This window comes from Echinops telfairi, unplaced genomic scaffold, assembly GCF_000313985.2.
Source record: "Echinops telfairi isolate 266 unplaced genomic scaffold, ASM31398v2 ScPeMD7_655;HRSCAF=1070, whole genome shotgun sequence".
NCBI lineage: Eukaryota > Metazoa > Chordata > Mammalia > Afrosoricida > Tenrecidae > Echinops > Echinops telfairi.
The window spans coordinates 32,654,433-32,674,717 of NW_022104553.1; the positions used below are offsets into that span (position 1 = coordinate 32,654,433).

General features: G+C 52.9%; 1 long non-coding RNA gene and 1 pseudogene across 1 annotated transcript in view; both read right to left on the minus strand.

Moving 5' to 3' along the window:
• Positions 1 to 20,285, minus strand: part of LOC123522026 — a 145,269-nt gene that overhangs the window by 103,437 nt on the left and 21,547 nt on the right. The window lies entirely within an intron of this gene.
• On the minus strand, positions 3,250 to 3,302 carry LOC115870387 (annotated as a pseudogene).

Here is a 20,285-nt window from a genome sequence, read left to right on the forward strand (position 1 = left end):
TGACCTGCAGACCAAAGCCGGAACCCCCTCCAAAGGTTTTGCCCAGCTCACCCCAGCAGGCTCTGGAGGGTGGCGTGCCTCCCTGAATAGCACCCCCAGCCCGGCAGGGCTGCTTCCCTGCTGCACGGCTTCCACTTGCGACTGGCCATCCAGCCTCCTCTCCCAGCAGCCAGAGGGAACGAGAGCACCCAGAGAAGCAAGCCCAGATTCCTGGGGGCTCAGGGGAGACAGTGGCAGAAGCAGACCCCAGCTTCAATCTTTCTCGCACACAAATATAAGGCAGCAGGGCCTGGCCTTCAGGAACTCGGAGAGCAGATTTGGAGAGTAGAGCACGGCAAGGGGGTGCATCAGCTCGAGAAGATCACTTCTCGAGCTGCCCTGCTCACCCCCCACCCCCTCCCCCTCAATCGAACAGGTCCCTGGCACGATGAAGTAGACAGGCAGCCGCAGCAAAAGAGGCTGTTCCCTAACGACCATACGCTCTGCCTGCACAAAGAGGCAGGACCCCAAACTTCTGCTCTACAACCACAAAGGCAGACGTCCCTGGAGGGTCTGCTTGGAGCCTGGCACCCTCTCACACCCAGGAACTGCTGGTGGCCAGGCTGCTCCCCTCTGGGTGAGCACTCAGGTCTACTGACTGAGGCTGAACCCACAGCCAACACACAATGGGACACACACACTCTGGGAGCAGCTCGGCCAGCCTCTCTGGGGTCCGTCTGGAGTGTGACAACTCCTCTCCCACCTGCCAACAGTACGCTGTTGGGTTGATACAAACTCCCTACAGTAGAGCCAGGAGTTGGGTCTGTAAGTGGAGCCTGGTCCCCCAACTACCACAGGACCACTAGGCTCTGTAACTAACCAGGTAGATCTCTCTGAGGTCTTTATGGGCAATTCCAGCATCAAGTTTGATGCATTTCTAGTTCCTCAGCGAAAATTACAGAAGCTGTAATTTATTACCATTTATGCTGACTTTTGGCCATTTAACGAGACAAATATATACCCCTAATCTAAGCCTTCTAATCTCAAAATTCTCTGTGTGGCGTGCCTATCCCTACGGACACAGGTTGATTTGACGCAAAGAGAAGTGGAGCGTTAATCCCCGTAGATCGGTTTCATTCACGACAGCATGACTGCAGTAACAGATGTAAACAGTCAGCGTTCTCAGAAAGAACACATCACATGTCAAGAACACACAGTGCAGTGGACGCTCTCATGCGGACGGGCCCAAGCCACCCTTGCGATAAACCTCGAACCCAGTACCTCAAATGCTGTATACTGTTAAATATTACATTTTACACAACTGTACAGCACCACATAGTTTCGATTATAAGTTCATAGGGTATAATGATGTTGCTTTTAAATAAAACCAGTTTTGGTTTGTTTTTCTAAGAAAATGTGTGGTTACGGACTGCAGGGGGTCTCTGATGTGTCTGAGAGACACCAAGTGTGGACCTGAGACTGGGACTTCCAAATCCTAATTCAACCAGGGAGGGAGGAGGAACCCTCATGGAGAAGACAAGGAAATGGTAAGTAAGGCCAAAGGCCCTACCCACCTAAGAGGGGTTTTTGGAAGAAAGTAGAGCAGACAAAAAATAACAATTACTGGGGAGAACTTAAAAAGCTAGTACCTCAAGAGCTACAACGACCCAAGGGGGGAAAATCACAAGGCACACAAAGAAATGAGAAAGGTGGGTCATCCAACAACAAGGGGGCACAGACACGTCTCTGGAGGCCTGCATAATGAAAACAGAGGGCTCGTACACAGCAGCGCTAGCATCTTTACAGGGTGAAGGGACACACAAAGATCTCACAGAAAGAAGGAAAACAATCCAAGAACAAAATGAGGACCTAATAAGAGAGGCAAATGTAACCAATAAGAAACATGGCAAATGTAAAGGGTCTCCACTCAAGGGCTCCCTCGAGGCAAGAACACTTTGTTCTATCAACCTGGCATTCCGTGACACTCACCTTCCCGACACAGTCGCAGAAGACAAATGGGTGCATAAGCAAATGTGGTGAAGAAAGCTGAATAGACTAAACACTAATCAAATTGCAGAGAGTGGCAGAAAGGATTTAAAACAAAATGGGAACTAATTATATGTTATCAATAAGAGACATCGGCTATCAAAAGATATAGCGTCTGGGGTCTTAAAAGCTTGAATGTAAACAAGCGGCCATCAAGCTCAGAAGCAACAAAGCCCACATGGAAGAAGCACACCAGCCTGTGCGATCACGAGGTGTGGAACGGCTCACTGAAGACAAATGGGTGCATAAGCAAATGTGGCGAAGAAAGCCGATGGTGCCCGGCTATCAAAAACTATAGCGTCTGGGGTCTTAAAGGCTTGAAGGTAATCAAGTGGCCATCAAGCTCAGAAGCAACAAAGCCCACATGGAAGAAGCACACCAGCCTGTGCGATCATGAGGTGTCGAAGGGATCAGGTACAAGGCATCATCAGAACAAAAAATCTTACCATAGTGAATGAGTGGGGAGTGCGGAGTGGAGACCCAAAGCCCATTAGTAGGCCACTGGAGATCCCTTTGCAGAGGGGTCTCAGGGAGGAGACGAGCCAGTCAGGGTGTGGCTCATGTAGCAACGATGAAAAATACAACTTTCCTCTAGTTACTAAATGTTTCCTCCCTCCCACCACTATCATGATCCGAATTCTACCTTGCAAGTCTAGCTAGACCGGAGGATGTACACTGGTACAGATAGGAACTGAAAACACAAGGAATCCAGGGTGGATGATCCCTACAGAACCAGTGGTGTGAGTGGCGATACTGGGAGGGTAGAGGGAGAGTGGGCTGGAAAGAGGAAACCTATTATAAGGAACTATATGTGACCCCCTCCCTGGGGGACGGGCAACAGAAAAGTGGATGAAGGCAGAGGTAGGACAGGGCATGATATGACAATATAATAATTTATAAACTATCAAGGGCTCATGAGGAGGGAGGAGTGGGCCGGGAGGGGAAAAATGAGGACCTAATGCCGGGGCTTTAAGTGGAGAGGAAATGTTTTGAGAATGATGAGGGCAATGAATGTACAAATGTGCTTTACCCAATTGATGTATGGATTGTGATAAGAGTTGTATGAGCCCCTAATAAAACGATTTTTAAAAATGTAATAAGAGACACACTTTAGACATAAAGACATAAAATAGACTGAAAGTGAAAGCAGGAGGGAAAAACATGCACATAATAACCAAAAAATGAGCGGGGATAGCAATTTTGGGGGGGGTGTGGGGGTGGCGGCTGGTCTTCCAGAGAAAACTTGCTAGACAAATTCTGAAAGAGCTGTGAGATTGGAGCAGCAGCCTTACCATCAAAGTACTGAATGACAAAGCAGTCACAAGTAGCTTTTAAAGCATCAATTCATCAAAACAAAGAGCCATAAATGTCTATGTGCACCCAACACCGGAGTCCTGCGTGAGGCAGGCTGGCAGCGCTGCGGACACTGCCGTGCCGCGGTAGTTGGAGGGTCAGCCATGAGTTCCAGTACTGAACAGAGTGCCTGGAACAACAAAACGCAAAGCAGAGGCCCTGGATGCCACTAGGCACGTCCGACGGCAAATCGGAAAGCACTGCACTAGGGTTTCCCTTCATACACGTGCAGGTCTAGTCTTAACATGTTCACACCTACGTCTCTGTGATCATCAGATGGCTGGAGCCATGTTCTCTCAGGAAAAAAACTTGTCTTGAGGTGCCTTAAAAAAAAGCCAAAAATTTTTATAATTTACCATGGGGTTACGAGGGTGGCGGGGAGGGAAGGAAAAAAGGAGCTGATACCAAGGGCTCAATAGAAAGTAAATGTTTAGAAAATAATGACGGCAACAAATATGCTTGATACAACTGATGTATGGATTGTTATAAGAGCTGGAAGAGCCCCCAATAAAATGCTCTTTTAATAAAGATAAAATAAGTCACACACACACACACACACACACACACACACACGGACCAAACAGAACTGTGTTTTCCAAGGGGTGCTGCTGGACCAGTCACGCTCATGGCGGAGATCAGCTCGGAAGGCGATACAGCTTCCTTTACGGACCCTCAAGAGGTCACGGTGATTTTCTCGGGGGGCACAGGGCAGTCACTGGGGCTCATTATAAGGAAGGTTTAAGGAAACTGAAAGCTGCATTGGTGGGAAAGTTAGAGGTCAATATTATCACAAGTGGGCTATCGACTGAACACAATCCAAATCAAAAGTCTAATAAGCCTTCTCTATAGAAATGCAAAATGCAATCCTCAACTTCACTTGGAATGGCTGGAGGCCCTAACTAGCCAAAGCCTTGTTGAAGGGGACGATTCACCTTTTCTGATTTAAAAATAGTAGACCCCAACGAGAATCACAGTCACTGGGCACTGGTCTAACAAGAGACACGGGAGGCCAACAGGATGAAGCTGAGTATCCAGAAAGAAACGGACGCATCTATGGCCAACTGACGTTTGACAAGGGTGGACTTAATGGGGAGCAGGGTCTCCAGCAGACAGTGCGGGGAAACCAGCACTCCTCACCCAGAAACAGGATCCAGGCCGTGCAGCAGGCCAAAAACAGTAATAATAATAAATCCAAAATAGATCCAACTGCCTAAATGTGCAAACTAAAATGGTAAAATTCTTACAAGGAAAATGCAGAAGCGATACAGTCAGGCCGAGCCTTTCGCAACAGATTATCTAATACAACAACAGCAAAGACCACAACAGCGGTTCTAAGGGTCAGCAATGCCACCCCTAGGTGTCTAGATACCAACGGGGCTTCCAAGCGCAGACTTCAAAGTATAGATACTGGCACACCAATGGTCACAGAAGCAGTCGTCACAACCATCAAAAGGTGGCACCACCCTAAATATCTATGCACAAAAGGGTAAACAAAATGTGGTACACACTTACAGGGGAATCAGGGGACCACTACTCGGGCAGTAAGAGAAAAGACACACGCTGTGGTACAGAAGGAGCGGGAGGACCGTGTCATGTGAGCTTACTTACAGAGAAAGGGCACGAGCAGCACAGGTGTTCCAGTTCAGGTGTGCACAGGATGATCCCACACAGAATGTGTGCAAGGGTGTTTCCGAGATCAGGGGATGACTGCAGACGAGCCCTCTCAGCAACAGGCTCGTCTTAGTCTCCTTAGGGTACCTTCACACACTAAACCAGGATACTTGAGGTCAGGGCTCATACCAAACTTTTTAACAGAACTCAGGTGGACATCTTCCCAGAGCATCGAAGCTTTACTGCTTCACGGGAACGCTTTTAGAAGGCTCGAGTGTTTTCAGGAAGGTGGGGAGGACATCAATGACGAGCCAAGTGAGGGAAAGCTGTCAACCCTGATGAAGACAGAAGCCGCGGAATCCAGAAACCGGTGGGAGAAGGGGCACAGACTTGCCAGTGGGCGGCAGCTACTCAAACGAAGCAGTCGGAATCGACCTGGTAACTGGGAGCTTTGACAACCGCTACTGAAGTTGGTTTCTCACGTGATCTGGAATCTCCAGTTTCCAGCAAACATCTTGCCCTCACCTAGCTCCAAGAATGCTGAAACCCAGCCAGCCCAATGGGCTGATCGCTTCCATCAGGCTTTCAAAAACTGCAGATGCTAAGGAAGACGATTTTAGAGTCTCGGATTTACCAATATGATCCAGGAGGTAAGGTCCAGGCAAAACAGTGGCTTCCAAGACCTGTTGGACGGTTAAAGTCAAGGCAGGGAGGTCAGCTCAGAAGACTGATTATACAACTATATGGGGTATCATGACTCGAATTCGACCTTGCAAGTCTGGCTAGACCAGAGGATGTACACTGGTACAGATAGGAACTGGAAACACAGGGAATCCAGGGCGGATGAGCCCTACAGAACCAGTGGTGTGAGTGGCGAAACAGGGAGGGTAAAGGGAGAATGGGTAGGAAAGAGGGAACCGATTATAAGGAGCTATATGTGACCTCCTCTCTGGGGGACAGAAAACCGAAAAGTGGGTGAAGGGAGACGTCGGACAGGGCAAGATATGACAAAATCTCGATAGAATTTTTTGAAGGAAACAGCACGATCGGGGGCTTATTAGTCAGATCACAGCAGTGATGTTTACAAGCCAGGCAAAGGGACACCCAGGAATGTCCCCCTCACAGCACAGCAGCGGCGCACCCTTCAAGAACCCAAAGGGCTGTCCCATGGGCGTTTCACTGGGAAGCCTAACCCATCACCGACAAGAGCAGCCCTGCTGTGCCCCTTACGGCTTCTTTTTGTTCCTCAAATTCAAAGAACATGACTTGAGTCCCTTGGGGGTGTCAATGGTGCTGCTGAGATGTGGAGTAAATCGGGGAGCACGGGAAGGGGGGTGGCATAGTAGTTAGAATCCCCCAGGTCGCAGTTGGAAAGCACGAGCAAGCAGCTCCGCAGGAGAGAGACGGGATTGTCTACTTTCATAGAGAGAGAGTCTCGGAAATTCAGAGGGGCAGTTCTGCCTCTCCTACAGGCTTGCTAGCAGTCAGCACCGACTGACAGCAGCGAGTGTAGAATTTGGGGGAAGAAAAGGTGAGAGGAGTTTCCCAAAGTGGGTGACACTGCCCCCTCCCCCCTGGGCACTGCGAGGTGGAGGTCCTGCAGAAGCAGATGCCTACACTTTATCCTGGACTACGGGCTGTGATACAAATGTTCCCACTGCCAGGAGGGCACTGAGTATCGGTTTTCTTCCTGAAAGGATGGTGGTGAGCCCAGAGTCGGGGAACCTGTGGGTTCCGGGGGTGGAAACACACCTTCAGAAGTGCCCAGAGCTAGAGGTTGAAAATATGGAGAAATGCCAGCTCCGTTTCGGTATGTGAAGTCCAGGATTCTGTAGCAACCTTTTTTCACTTCCTTCAGTACAGGACACGGACACACACACAACAGCACAGCACACAGCCCACTCCAGGGCAGAGGGATCAAGCTCTAGAAATGCTGGTCACGAACATCATGCTCTTCTACGCTCAATCTGTAAGGCAGCACAAGACGAAGGCAGGGCTGTCCACAGTCCTGGAAACTCATAGCGGCAGGCCTCTCCGCTGTCCGAGAGGGCCGGCGAGGACTCCCTGGTGGGTTTGGTGTTCTACATGGGAGCATGGGAGAAAGATGAGGCTTTCTGCCATACAGATTTACAGCCTCCGAAACCCGCAGGGGCAGACCCTGCCCTGCAGGGTCGCTGTGAGTCAGAACCGGCTGGGTGGCAGTGCGTTTGCTATCAACGCCGGCCACTAGGGCGAGATCGGAACCTCTGGGACCATGGGTTTATGTCAAAGGCGGAGGAGCACCTTGGTAGAGGAGAGTGAGAAGGGCCGCCCCCCAGGACATGCACAAGCATTGTCCCTGGAGTGGGTCAACGGAGTGTGTGTGCGCAAACTCCAGTCTGGTGTATGCACTTGTTGGGATTTCTCTCGACAACAACAAAATAGAATATATTTGCTTTGCTTACAAAAAAAAAAAAAGCTTAAAAAACGTTTTGGAAACTCTTTACCAGCCCCACTGGATGCTTGCTCCCCACCGGGTCCCTGACACTTGGACACCGTGGCACCTGCTCTCCCCGACGCCCCAAGCTCCCTCCTGCCTCAGCACTTCTGCACCTGTTGCTCGTTCTGCCAGGAAAAGCTCTTCCCCTGGAAGCTCACGCCTGTGTGCCACCCTGGTCTTGCGGGACCTGTCACCACCCGAGGGAACCTCTCCACAGACACTGCAGTGCACCAGGCTCTCGGTCCCTTCACATTCCACTCTCATGACTTCACAGCATCCATCGCCCCACCTGAAATTATCTTACAGGCGTGTTACATCATTACTATCTGCAAACAGAGCCTGACCGTCAACTCCGGGCTCTGTGGCCAGCACCTGGAATAAGCAGCTGCTGAGGGACCAAGTCAATGACTGAGTATGTCAGCGAGTGGATGATTCCACACCAAGCGAGGGGACGCCTGCTTCCCCTGGGGGCAGTCACTGCGTTGCATTCACCAGAAAAAAGACTAATGGCCATCAAGTCCATTTCCACTCACAGTGACCCTATAGGACCAGGTGGCACTGTCCCTGGGGGTTTGCGAGACTCATTCTTTACAGGTGCAGAAAGCCTCATCTTTCTCCCAAGGAGCAGCTGGTGGGTTTGAACTGCTGAGCTAGCTAGCTTGTAGAGCGCAACCTAACTCGTCACCACTACCCGACTAGGGCTCCTCGCCAGAGGGAAAGGTGGCCTCGACGTAGTATGCACTACAGAGCGTAACTTATCCCCAACGCTCCCAGTGATTTCAAGTCTGCTGGTGGGCTGGGGACAGTGAGGGCTTGGCCCTACACTGGCTACAGTCAGGAATGCCTCTCCAGCTGAGTGGAGCAGAGCCCTTTGTTGTCTGTGGTAGAGCAGAAGAAATGCTTAGAAACGCCTTGCCCTGAGCCGCAAGGCGTCAGCGCCCTGGCAGGGAGGAAGAACCTTCCAGGAGCTGTAGGTCTGAAAGCACCCGGGCAACAAAAGGACTGGGGAAGCCCCGGATGACGTCACCGCCCCCTGGTTCTGCTGCCTGGTAACCCCGCGCAGGGAACCACCTGGTCCGAGGGAAGGCCCAAAGCAGACGTTGATACACGATGAGAAGGTTGTGGTTGGTTCCTCTGATCATTCCCAACCCAGGGCAGGGCGTGGGTAGGCACAGAAACCACTAACTATTGAATGAAGGAACCTAAAAACAAAGACAGAAAATCTGAATCACTAAAGGTGGGAGGGAGGGGGTTAAAAAAAACAACCACCCTCAAACCCACCAGACTCACAGCAAGCAGCAGCCTCATTGTTCCATGCTCGCATGCCCTCAGGAAGAGTGAATAATGGATGAGCCTAGGCTCCTCTCTAGGGGAATATCCAGTTAATCAATGAAGAGGGTGGGTACAATTGCAGCGGCCCCTCTAAAACAGCTCCAATGAGGTCATGCATCGAGGCGACAGTCACCCAGGGCAGAGCACACCACGGAACATGCCGCGGGGACAATGGGCCTCTACAACCGCCGAAGGAAGAGGAGAGCCTGCACGAGAGAGACTAACACAGAGAACAAGTTTGGGGGACCGATGGCGCAGGGCCTGGCGATGCTTCGACTGGTGGCACACAGTCACGATCAGGCGGAACTGACTCCAGGGGCACCTAACAACAGCAACACGGACACACACACCGCCACCTACCAGGCCATCTTGCCATAAAATAAACTTTTAAAAGATCTGTAGTTCAGACCTGAGCCCCAAGAACCCAGCCCAGCCTCTTAATTCCAACTCCCTATTTATAAGAAACACGGCCCACCACAGCGTGGCTTTAAAGTTTATTCCACAAGCGCTTCCCACCACGCCAGCCAGGCAGATCCACAGTGGGTTCTCACAACAAATACCGTGCGAGAGAAGACAAAAGAAAATCGTCCGGTGCCTGTAGATGATAGGTGACCTCACAGACGTAGGAGCCAAACCCAGCGATAAACCTCGCTGGGTCCTGGTCGGCATCCGAGGCTGGGCCAGAGCAATTCTGCTCACTAGTTAAGTGATGAAAATGGTCTCGTGGTGGCGGGGAGGGAGGGGAGGCGACTGCTCCGGTCAAGACCTTAGCCTGGAAACCTGTTGAGGCAGAAAGGCTCCGTGGCGGCGATCAGCCCCTGGTGTGGCTTTTGTCCTGATGACGTGAAACCTACAGAGCCTACATCAGCTCAACAATTTCTACAGAGTAGAAAGCTGGGCTGAATTCTTCGAGCTACACAGCCATTCTTAGTAGCCCTTTCCAAAGCATCACCATCTCGGGGTTCCCTGAGCAAAACCGTTGCACGGTTTTTCGCGAGTCCTTACCTTTTACAGGCAAACACACGCTTCCTGATGGGAGGCACCCAGGTCGCTTCCAACTCGGCGACCCTACGGACAACAGGCAGGGCATCTTCACACACACACACACACACACACACACACACACACACACAGCAACAAGGGAGCTTCAAAAAGCCTGGAAATTTCCATTATAGATATGTTAATCCCATCTGTCCATTTTTGAACCCTCACATCCGCCCCTCGTTTAACGACCAGGGCACCAGGCAACTCTTGGAGTGCTGTGAACGTGGAGGATGACTACATCGCGACATAACCGCCAAACGGCTGAGCACCATGGCCCAGCCATCCTGTCGCACCATCTTAACCTAGGACCGAGGACGCTCGCCTCTCTCCTTGGCACACATTGTGATGTCGCAAACTAGGCGGACAGCAGTTATTTGTTTCCTACTGCTGAGAATTCCAAGTGTCAGATGCTGAGGCAGCATGCGAGGAGTCGTGTCTATACAGGCGTGCACTGAAGACTGCTCCCACTGGGAGATGTGAGAGACTGACAGAAGGCCCCATGTGGTGGGGACGGGCACGGGGTGGTGGGTGGGGAGCAACACGGGAAGGACGACTTGGGAAGCATGAAGCTCATCAAGTCACAGAGGCTGCTGCCCCCGACACATAAAGTACACCCCAAAATCAGCGCGACAAATGAAACAGAAAAATCAGTAAGAGGCAGGACCAGCAGAAGAGAAAACAGGAAAGACGTTCTGCCTCACCTGTCAGGGGAAAGCAAATTAATAACCACACGCGGCTCATTTCCAATCCATCAGGTTGGCAAAACTTAAAATGCTGCCTGAAGCCAAGTGTGATAAGAACAACAAGAATGCTTCTACATCACTGGTGGACCCATTTGGAGGAGAGTCTGACAATACTGGGTGGAGTTAAAGACGCACACATTCAAACGACCCAGAAACCGGTACCTAACATGGACGCGTGGTACAAGGGAAATCGGCCCCCGTGTACATCACAAAACATGTGAAGCGACATTCACGGTAACCAGCGAAGAGGAAAAAATGAATGCTAATAATGTCCACTGGCACGGCGATGGCTGTGACCAAATGCGATACACTCACCGGTAGAATGCTACTTTCAAAACAAAGCAAAGCCCCCACTGCCGTGGTCAATTCCGCTCACAGAGGCCTCAGGGCAGGCTTCCCAGATTGCAAACCTTGACGGGAGCAGACAGCCTCATCTTTCTCCCATGGAACTGCTGGGGGGCTTGAACACCTGGCCCACAGCCCCACCAGGGCTCTTTACAAAGAACAACATGCAATGTTCCCCATAGTTCCAATGACAACATAATTTTGTTTTCACATCCAGTAAAAATTTTTCAAAATTCTTAAGTGGATTACAGCTATACCCAACAGTATGGGTCAGTCTTGGAAGCATGCTAGGCAGCAGAATGCACAAGTACTACAGGACTCATCTAGTATTCTATTATTATTTATATGAAGTTCAAAAACAATTCTTTTAAAAGCAAATGATTTAAAAAGAAAGTTTATGGTCATCTGCGGTAGTTACATAATCTGGTGTCATTTGGGGACTTGAGAGGATGCAGAGTGAAGGGGAGGAGTCTAGTCTGTCAATCGGGTCATAGCCAATGAGGCCTCTGTGTGGGCATGGCCTTCTCCTGATAATTCCGGGAACTCCATGATTTCCTCCTTGGAGGCAGAAAACACACTCTCAGCTCACTCCCTTGGAGACTCTCTACTGACAAGACACATGATGCTACACCCTGGGAGCTGGAGAAGCCACATGGACCTACCCTGATGCAACCAGACCTATGGAACCAGAGAAGCCATGTAGAGACCCCTGCCAGCGCTGAGATGCTTACAATGCCACTGGATCCACAAGACTTCCAACCCGCTGGCCTGTGATCCTCCTGCACTCGGCATCAGTGCATGTGTTTCATGAGTCTAAAGAGGACTTTATAGATTGTATTGGACATATGGACTAATATCAGACTTATGGACTAGATCTGGGCTGGGCTGTTTTCTCAATATTCAATTGCTCTTGTATATAAACCTCTCTCTCACACACGAGTCTCTATGAGTTTGTTTCTAGTCTACCCAGACTAACACATCGTCCCATCAGAGGCAGACGGGGCGGGCTGGGCAGTAGCACACAAGTCCATGTGAGGTACCAGAAACATCCTAATTCTTGGGGTGGGCAGGTTAATGGGCAGTTATAACAATAGACAAGCGTGTCCGGTGACCCCACAACTAATTGTTCACGGGCTAACCGAAGGGTGAACAGCCGGACCCATGCAATGGTTGCACTGGAGGAGACCTGGTGGCCTGTTTTCGTGAAGACCCCCTCAGGGGCCTGCCCCCCGTCACGTAGAGCCACCCCCGACAACAAGATGGCAGGCATTCCCGCATAAGCCCAGCTGCCAGTGCGCCACACACCCAGATGACAGCCAGTCGGATGATTCTGCAGATGCTGAAGTTCATTTAAAACAACACTTTTGGAGGAGGAACAACAGAAACGCGGGACAGAAAAGAGAGACAATGGATAGTGTAAGGAAATAAGAATTATTTATACTTGATCAAGGGTTCATGAGGGTAGAAGGGTGGGAAGGGGGTAAAATTAGCTGATACAAAGGGCTCAAGTAGTAAGAAAATGCTCTGAAAATGATGATGTAATATATGCACAAATGTGATTGATAAGCGCCCTCAATAAAATGATTTTTAAAAATGCCTTTGGGAAAAGGTGAAGGAGGAGGCACACCTGGCCACTGACATGTGGCACTCATGAAGCAAGAAGGGTGGGTAGAAAGTGGGTCGTGCTTTGTTCAGCGGTGGCTGAATGCCCCCTGCAGCCAATACATACTGGAGCGGAGCAGTAGACCGGGCCACCGGTGTCTCACTCTGCTGTCCACAGGGACCCTGCGGGTTGGAACGGAGTCAGTGGCACTTAGCAATTGCAGAACAAGAGGGCACAGTGGCCATGGACACTGGCTCCAGAGCTAGCCACAGAGGCTGCATCGCCACTGCCCGGCTCCACTCACAGGACCGGCAGGGTGGCGCTGAACCTCTCTGGTTGCTGTGCCCCACATGGAGGAACGATAAACGGTGCCCACTCCACACAAGCATGTTGAAAATCGAATGAGCTGGTTCATGAAAACCACAAGTTAAACCCTTAATGAGATTGGATACTTGATGATTAACATTATTGCTGTATTATAATTATCACCATTGTAATGATTACTATGATCATCACTGCTCTGACTTCAAACAGCTACATGAAATAAGAGCCAGGCAATTATCCGAGCAGGGCCTGGAAGTGATCCCCAGCCCTTGGAGCCCCGGTGTCATGTCTGTGTCCCAACCTCGCATCTCCTGAGCGGCGGCCCGCGGTTGGCCCAGGGAGGCACTGGCTAGTCGCGGGCATACACACAGCAGCTCGTGACCTCGGGCTCTTCCCCTTCCTTCTCAGTGACTGAGCCCGGACCCTGCTCAGGGTGGCAATGGGTCCAGCTTCAAAGCAACACATCCCCCAATGCAGTGATTTAAAAGAAAAAGATGGGGGACAGAAAGAAGAAATCGGATGTCCGAGAGCTTCTGAAGCTGGATCTTGAATGTGAGGCAGCTAAAGCAAGAGGAAGGCTGTAGAGTTATCCTTATCTAATTATTTGTCAAGACCACGGTGACCAGCTTTCTGCACACATCTGCTCTAACAGAATTTACATCCGTTTGAAAAAGAAAACAAATTGGTAACAAGCAACACACCTCCCAGACTGCCTTGGAGCCAGGGACGGTCATGTCTCAAAGTTCTCGCCAGAAGGCTGCTCGGGACTTCAGGGGAGGTTCTGATTGCCTGGGAGAGATGCAGTTTAGACACCCCCCAACACGCACGCACGCACGCACGCACGCACACACACACACACACACACACATAACTTTAGAACTTTGCGTCTTCCTGCCAGGAGGAGTTTGTAAGGCTGGGGGTGGCACACTGCTTGGACAGGCTAAGGATAGGAGGAGGAGGAGCCTGGTCAGCTACAGCACCCATATGGTCCTGCTACCCTCACCACTTCTTCAGCTAGACAATGAGCCCTGGGGTAGCTATTTCCGGAGATGGCCCCAATGGACTGTGCCCCTGGGACGCGTGCCTCATCCATCACCCTCCCCACACTGAGTCTGGCCTGCTCGGAATCTGAACTGACATTGGGTCAGCTCTGCACATACACATTAAGAACTACCTAAGGTGTACCTGTTGGTCTCTCCCCACCCAGAACAAACAAGGGTGAAAAAAATCAAAGATGCATGAAAAGTGACTGGTCCAAAAGACTAATGGAGCCCAAAGACTTTTGTCCCCAGACCAGCAGAACTAGATGGTGCCCGGCTATCACTGCCGGCCACCCTGAAAAGAGCCGCAGCAGGAGGTCCAGGGCAGAGTGTGAGAAAAAGGTCTAACACAATGTAGAATAATGACAAGACCAGGCTCCGCAGCTGGAGAGAAACGGTGGGGCCCTCGAATAGATCCCTTAGGCACCCTTCCAGCCTGGAATCAAACTCACCCCGTGGCTTAACGGCCAGCCAAACAATGATGGGCCTTCCCGGTGGACAGTCACAGCAGGGAGGTCCAAGCTGAGACGAACAGGTACATCTGTCCTGGGACACGGCCCAGAGGCACGAAGGAGACACACAGACACACGCAGCATGCACAGGAAGGAGGTGGGACGAGGATGCTCCAGCTGCCGCTGGCACAGAGCAAGACCTGCTGGAGCTGGTGGGTAGGCAACAGGGTGCTGCAGCGGTTCTCCACCCTCATGCCGCGACCCTTCCACACAGTTCCTCATGTGGTGCTATCAAATCATTTTCATTGCTCTTCATCACCGTCATTTTGCTACTGTTAGGAATCGGGCAACCCCAGTGAAAGGGTCATTCAACCCCCAAAGGGGTCGCAACCCACAGGTTGAGAACCGCTGTCTAAAGGAAAGGCGGAAGCAGAAGCAGCCGTGGCTTCCCCCTGACGTACGTGTGAGAGAGAGAGAGAGAGAGTCAGCGTGAGTGAAATCCGCTTGGTCACCCCACAACTGCAATCACAGAAGAGACTGCGTCCCAACAAGAAACATCCAGATGAGTTTCAGGCCACCGGACTCATGAGCAACAATAAGGTGTCAGGTAGTTTGTTAGGCAGCGATAGATCACTGGCACAGACCTTCGGGAATGTGCAGGCTTAATGAAGCCAAACAGATGCCTCCTCTGAACTCAGAGCCAAACCCGCGGCCTCCATCAAGTCCATTTCAACTCTCAGCGACCCGACAGAGCAAAGCAGAGCTGTCTTTGGGGTGCCCAGAGCGGCAAACAGCGCGCCTTCCTCCCCCGGAGCGGCTGGTGGGTCTGAACAGCCGCCCTTGTGGTGAGCATCCCAATGCTTACTCCTACATTGCCACCAGGGAGCCTCTTTAACTGACAATCACTGCTGTGGAGTCGTCAGGGGAGAACCTCCCCTTGGGTTTCCCAGAGGTCCAGGTCGCCGCAGGAACAGCAATCTCACGTCTCCTCGGGAAGCAGCCGGTAGACTGGACCGCTGACCTTGCAGCTAGCAACTCGGTCCACAGCCCACTGGGCCACCAGCACCGCATAAAAAGGAAACGTGCCAACCACCCCAAACCGCAACTAAGTCGCTGGCACACTGATTGTCAACAATGCTGAAAAGCAGCCGTGAACCTTCTTGTTCTTATTCTGCAGCAAGGGCCCATCCAGGGCACCTCATTCACATCAATTCGCCTCTGTATAGTCAGAAGGCACTGGAGGCAGGGAGTTCGGCACGATGCTGGGCCTGATGGGAAGCACCCTCGGCCTTCGGGACATCTGCCTCCTCTCTGGACAAGAGGCATCATTACACTGCTTCACAGTCATGCTCACAGGCGTGGAGCTTAAATTAATGAGGTGGCCCAGCAGGCTGGGCACCTGCAACCTAATTAAAGAAAGCAATAAATTAAAAAAAAAAAAAAGGAGCCCTGGTGGTGTAGTAGTTACTTATTGGACTAACCACAAGGTCAGCAGTTCAAACCCACCAGCAGCTCTTTGGGAGGAAGATGAGGGAATGCACAGCAGCCGTTCTACTGTCCTGCGGGTGGGTCACTTATGAAATCAGAATGGACTTGGTGGCAGTGGGGTTGTTTGTTTGTGGTACTGATGAGAGAAGGAGCCCTAGCAGGTTACACGGCGGGCTGCTAACCACAGGACTGGCGGTGCGAACCCACCCGGGAGGAGGTGGTCTGCTCCGGTAAAAACCGACAGCCCCAGAAGCCTCCAGGGGCGCCTACTCTGTTCCTCTGGGGCGCCGTGAGTCAGAACTGACCAGTCAGTATTTTTGTTTTGGGGGGAGTAGAGGTGAGGGAGAGTCAGTAAAAAGGAGCCTGGTAGTGGCACGGTGATTTTTAAAAACACCCGGCTTCTAACTAGAAGGTGGGAGGTGGAAGCCGTTCCCCAGACGTTCTGCAGATAGAAGACATGGCAGCCTGCTGCCACAAAGCCGGGCAGCCTGGGGGCACCTGAGGGGCAGGGACAGTTCCACTCTGCCCTATGGGGGCACTCTGAGCTGGATTGAGGAGTGGGTTCAGTAACAGTAGTAATTTGGCAAAACAAAGTTAAGGCTGGAAGCACAGGGAATGGCCACTCATGGGGAGCAGGAAACAGGGGCACAATGACTCCTCATGAGATACCATCTCCCAACAGATGACGTGACCCGTGACCGTGGAGAAACCACGGAAAGATACACACTGCTGGTGCCTGCTGGTTACCACGGGTTACCCTGTGGGCAGGATGGGAGGAGGGTGCTGACAGAGTGGGGTGGAGCAGGACAGAGAGGGAGCCCGCCAAAAAAAGGAAGAGTAAAAGGGAAAAAAAACAAAAAAGGGGGCTTTGAGCTCAATTCATCCAAGTAATCACCACCCCATTTGCTGAACGCTTACTGGGCGCTAGACACGAGGCTAGTGCGTCACCTGCTCTCAGGGGCACACTGGGACTGGTCAGGATGCCCCCTTTCCAGATGACGACACTGAGGCCAGGGGCAGCAGGGCAGCTCGTGGGGAGGCCAGCTCGTGGGACTGTGAAATGGCCACCTGGGAGGGTCCCCAGCCCAACTCCGAGATCATTTCCCTCGAAGCTTGCCGGTGACGTGCTGCAGGAGCCGAGGGCCCACTGCCCACACTGGGAAGAGTCCCGGAGGGCCACTGCCCTGGCCCCAGGGTGGGAGGTGGGGTGGGGGTGGGAGCCAGGCCCAGGACATCCTCACAGACTCGGTTGCTGACGCTGCTGGAGCCAGAAAGCAGATGAGGAAGCAACAGCCATCCCCGTCGTCCAGCCGGCCCGCGGTTCGTTCAAGCCTGCTCTGCCCAGAACTAGAACCAGTGCCCATGAAGGCGCCCGGTCTGTTGATTCTGCACGCGAGGCTTTCTCGGGCCTCCCTCCTGCAGGAAGGCCAAGCAGGTCCAGGGAGTAAAGCCAGCTTCCTGACCCGTCCCTGCGTCTTCAGAAAGGCCACCCCCACCCCCAGTAGCTGATCTCCCCACACTGGAGAGCAGGCCATCGGCCCCACGCTCCTGGCACCAGGCTGCCTGGCCAGGGCCACACAGACCAAGAGAGCAGAGGGCCAAGAAGCCCGGGGACTGCAGGCTGCGGGCAGGTTCAAGAGGCCCGCTGGATGACCAAGGGGTGTGTGTGTGCATGGCACCTCACCTCTGGCCACAGGTCCCCAACGAGGACTGGCACCCATCCACCCTTGGACCACAGCACCTCAGTATTATCGACTTCTCCACCCACTGCTGTGGGCAGGCACTGTTCCACGGGGGCAGAGACAAAGGGCCCCGCATCCACGGAGGTCACAGACGTACATGTATTCATCCAAACTCCACACCGACTGGTAGACTCTGCAGAACAAGGCAGACCTGCCTGGTGGGTTTCTGAGACTGTCACTCGTCACGGGAGTAGAAAGCCCCATCTCTCTCCTGCACAGTGACTGGCGGTTTTGAACTGTTGGCTTTGCAGTTAGCAGCCCAACCCACAACCAGGACACCACACGCGATCAAAAATGCTGTGACAGGAACCCGTGGGAGCCAAGACTGGGACACAGGGAAGAGGTGCTGCTCAGTGACGGGAGGGGTGATAACAGAGACCTGAAGAAGGGGCGGAGGGAGGGAGGGGTGGAGATTCTAGGGCGAGGGTTGCAGGGAGCCGCCAAGGCAAAGGCCCTGAGGGAGGAGGAGCTAGAGGTCACGGAGCAGGCAGCAGAGAGGGCAGAGCCATGGGCATAGGGGCACCTGACATCTGAGCGCCACTCCTAACCCAGCCTGAGCCCTTGGCAAACACGACTCATTGGAAAGGCGGGTGACCGGTGTTTCCCAGTTCAGCAGACTGAGGCCCAGAGAGGGAAAGGGCCTTGCCCCAGGCTACACAGCTGCTGGCACGGAAGCAGGCATCCCCCATAGGAGCTCCTACTGGGGAGCCCCCCCTCTCTCCCCCCCCCCAACCGTCAGTCTCCCGGAGAAGTCTCCCTTCTCCATTTTCTTCTCACCCCCATCACACTCCGCCCACACTCCCTTCACAGCTAGGGCGCAGACAGGTAAACATTTCTCGGGGCGCAGAGGGAAAGCGAGAAGCCAGCCGCTGTGGCCTTCCCTCTCAGGGAGGAGGAGAAAGGCCTAATTAACTTTCTCTAACAAGTTACTACCCAACCTGATAAACACGGCTCACCTGGGACGGAGGCATCCCGGATTACAGCCCAGATAACAGGGTGGGCAGGTGGCTGGGTCAAGGTAACCCCAGGTGTGCCTGCCTCCTATCCAGTCTTCCCAAGGCTAAGGCCACCTGCCTGGGCTCTCCTGGCTGGCCTTGGGGTGGTGCCTCCCCACCTCCACCCCCAGCCCAGCCCACTGTGGGCGTGTGGAATGCGGAAACGGGAACCTGCAGTGCCAGCTTCTAACAGCGACGTATTCAGCGGCCACAGGCCCACGCCAGCCACTGGAGTTCCCCAGGAGACGGATTCGTGAGCGGGCGGCTGTGCCCTGGCTCCGCCAACCGTCCCTCTGGGGGAGGGAAGTGAAAGGACTCCTTAATCTTCACACACGTGGTCTCGGGAGCCTGAATGGGCTTATGAGGCCGCTCAGAGTAACAAAGAAGGCGGCTCGCCTACTACCTCTGATTCAGAAACAAGCCACCTACCTGGTCACTGGCAGAGAGAGCCAGCGCTGGGGCTGTGCCCAGGCATCCCCTGCCCGGAGCTTGCACCTGGTCGCTCCATTCACAACCTCACACTGCAGAGAGCGGCTTGCTTTCCCCACGCAGACAGGGCGTGAGCACAGAACACAGGGTCAGGCTCGGGAGCACAGCTGCCGCTGCTGCTAATTACCCGGCCCTGACACCACCTTCCAAGTAGGTATTTTCCGGTTCCTGTTTTGCACATGAGAAAGATGAGGGCAGCAAACTCACGACGCAGGGGCAGCGGTCCCACAGAGGCACAGCGGGGCGGGGCCTCAAAACTCACACCTCACTGCCTTCTAGTCGATGCCGACTGACTCGTAGCAAGTCAACAGGACAGCGTAGAACTGGCCCCCGTGGGTTTGAGACTGTACCTCTCTACAGAGGTAGAAAGGCTCCAGTGGCTTCGAACTGCTGACCTTGTGGCTAGGAGCCCACCGTGTAACCACTACCCCAGGAGGGCTCCCTGGCAGGGCCGAGGCAGAGCGGCTCTAGTCTCAGCTCCTCTCACGCCCTGCTACGGAGAAGATCCCGACTCACAGCAGCCCTGTGGGTGAGTTTGTGAAGTTGTCCGTCTTTACAGTAGCACGCTGCCTCATCTTCCTCCCAAGGAGTGGCAGTGGGTTTCAAACTGCTGACTGTGGGGTTAGCAGCCCAGAGTGTAACCCGCTGTGCCACTCTTCTCAAGGGGAGGGACAAGCCTCAGTTCCCTCGTCTGTTAAACTGGTGGCAGTAGGAGCCGGTGAGATTTTTCTGGAAAAGAAAAAAAGCACAAGAGATGCTTCCTACCAGCTGCAGTTCCCACAGTGCTCCCCGCAGGCTCCATCGTTTAACCTGTGTTCCTGCCAAGACAGGGGCAACCGCCAGGACCGGCGAGTTTAAATTCTCGACAGTCTGAGGGGAAAACACTAAGGTTCTTAGGGCACTTCTTTACACGCACGCACACACGCGCGCGCACACACACGTCTACAGGAGTATTCAGGCAGGCACCGAGAACACCAAAAAACCACACTCACTGCAAGTTCTGACTGAGCGTGACCTTGTAGGACCCCGCAGAACCGCCTCTGTGGGCCTCCAGGGCCGCCCCTTTCGATGGGCGCAGACAGCCTCGCCTTGCTCCTGCAGAGCAGCGAACAGTTCCAAACTGCTGACCTTGCAGTCAGAAGCCCGACACAGAACCATTATTCCATCAGGGCTCCTTGTGGTGTAGGTCACGCACCGGACTGAGACCCCACAGTTGGCAG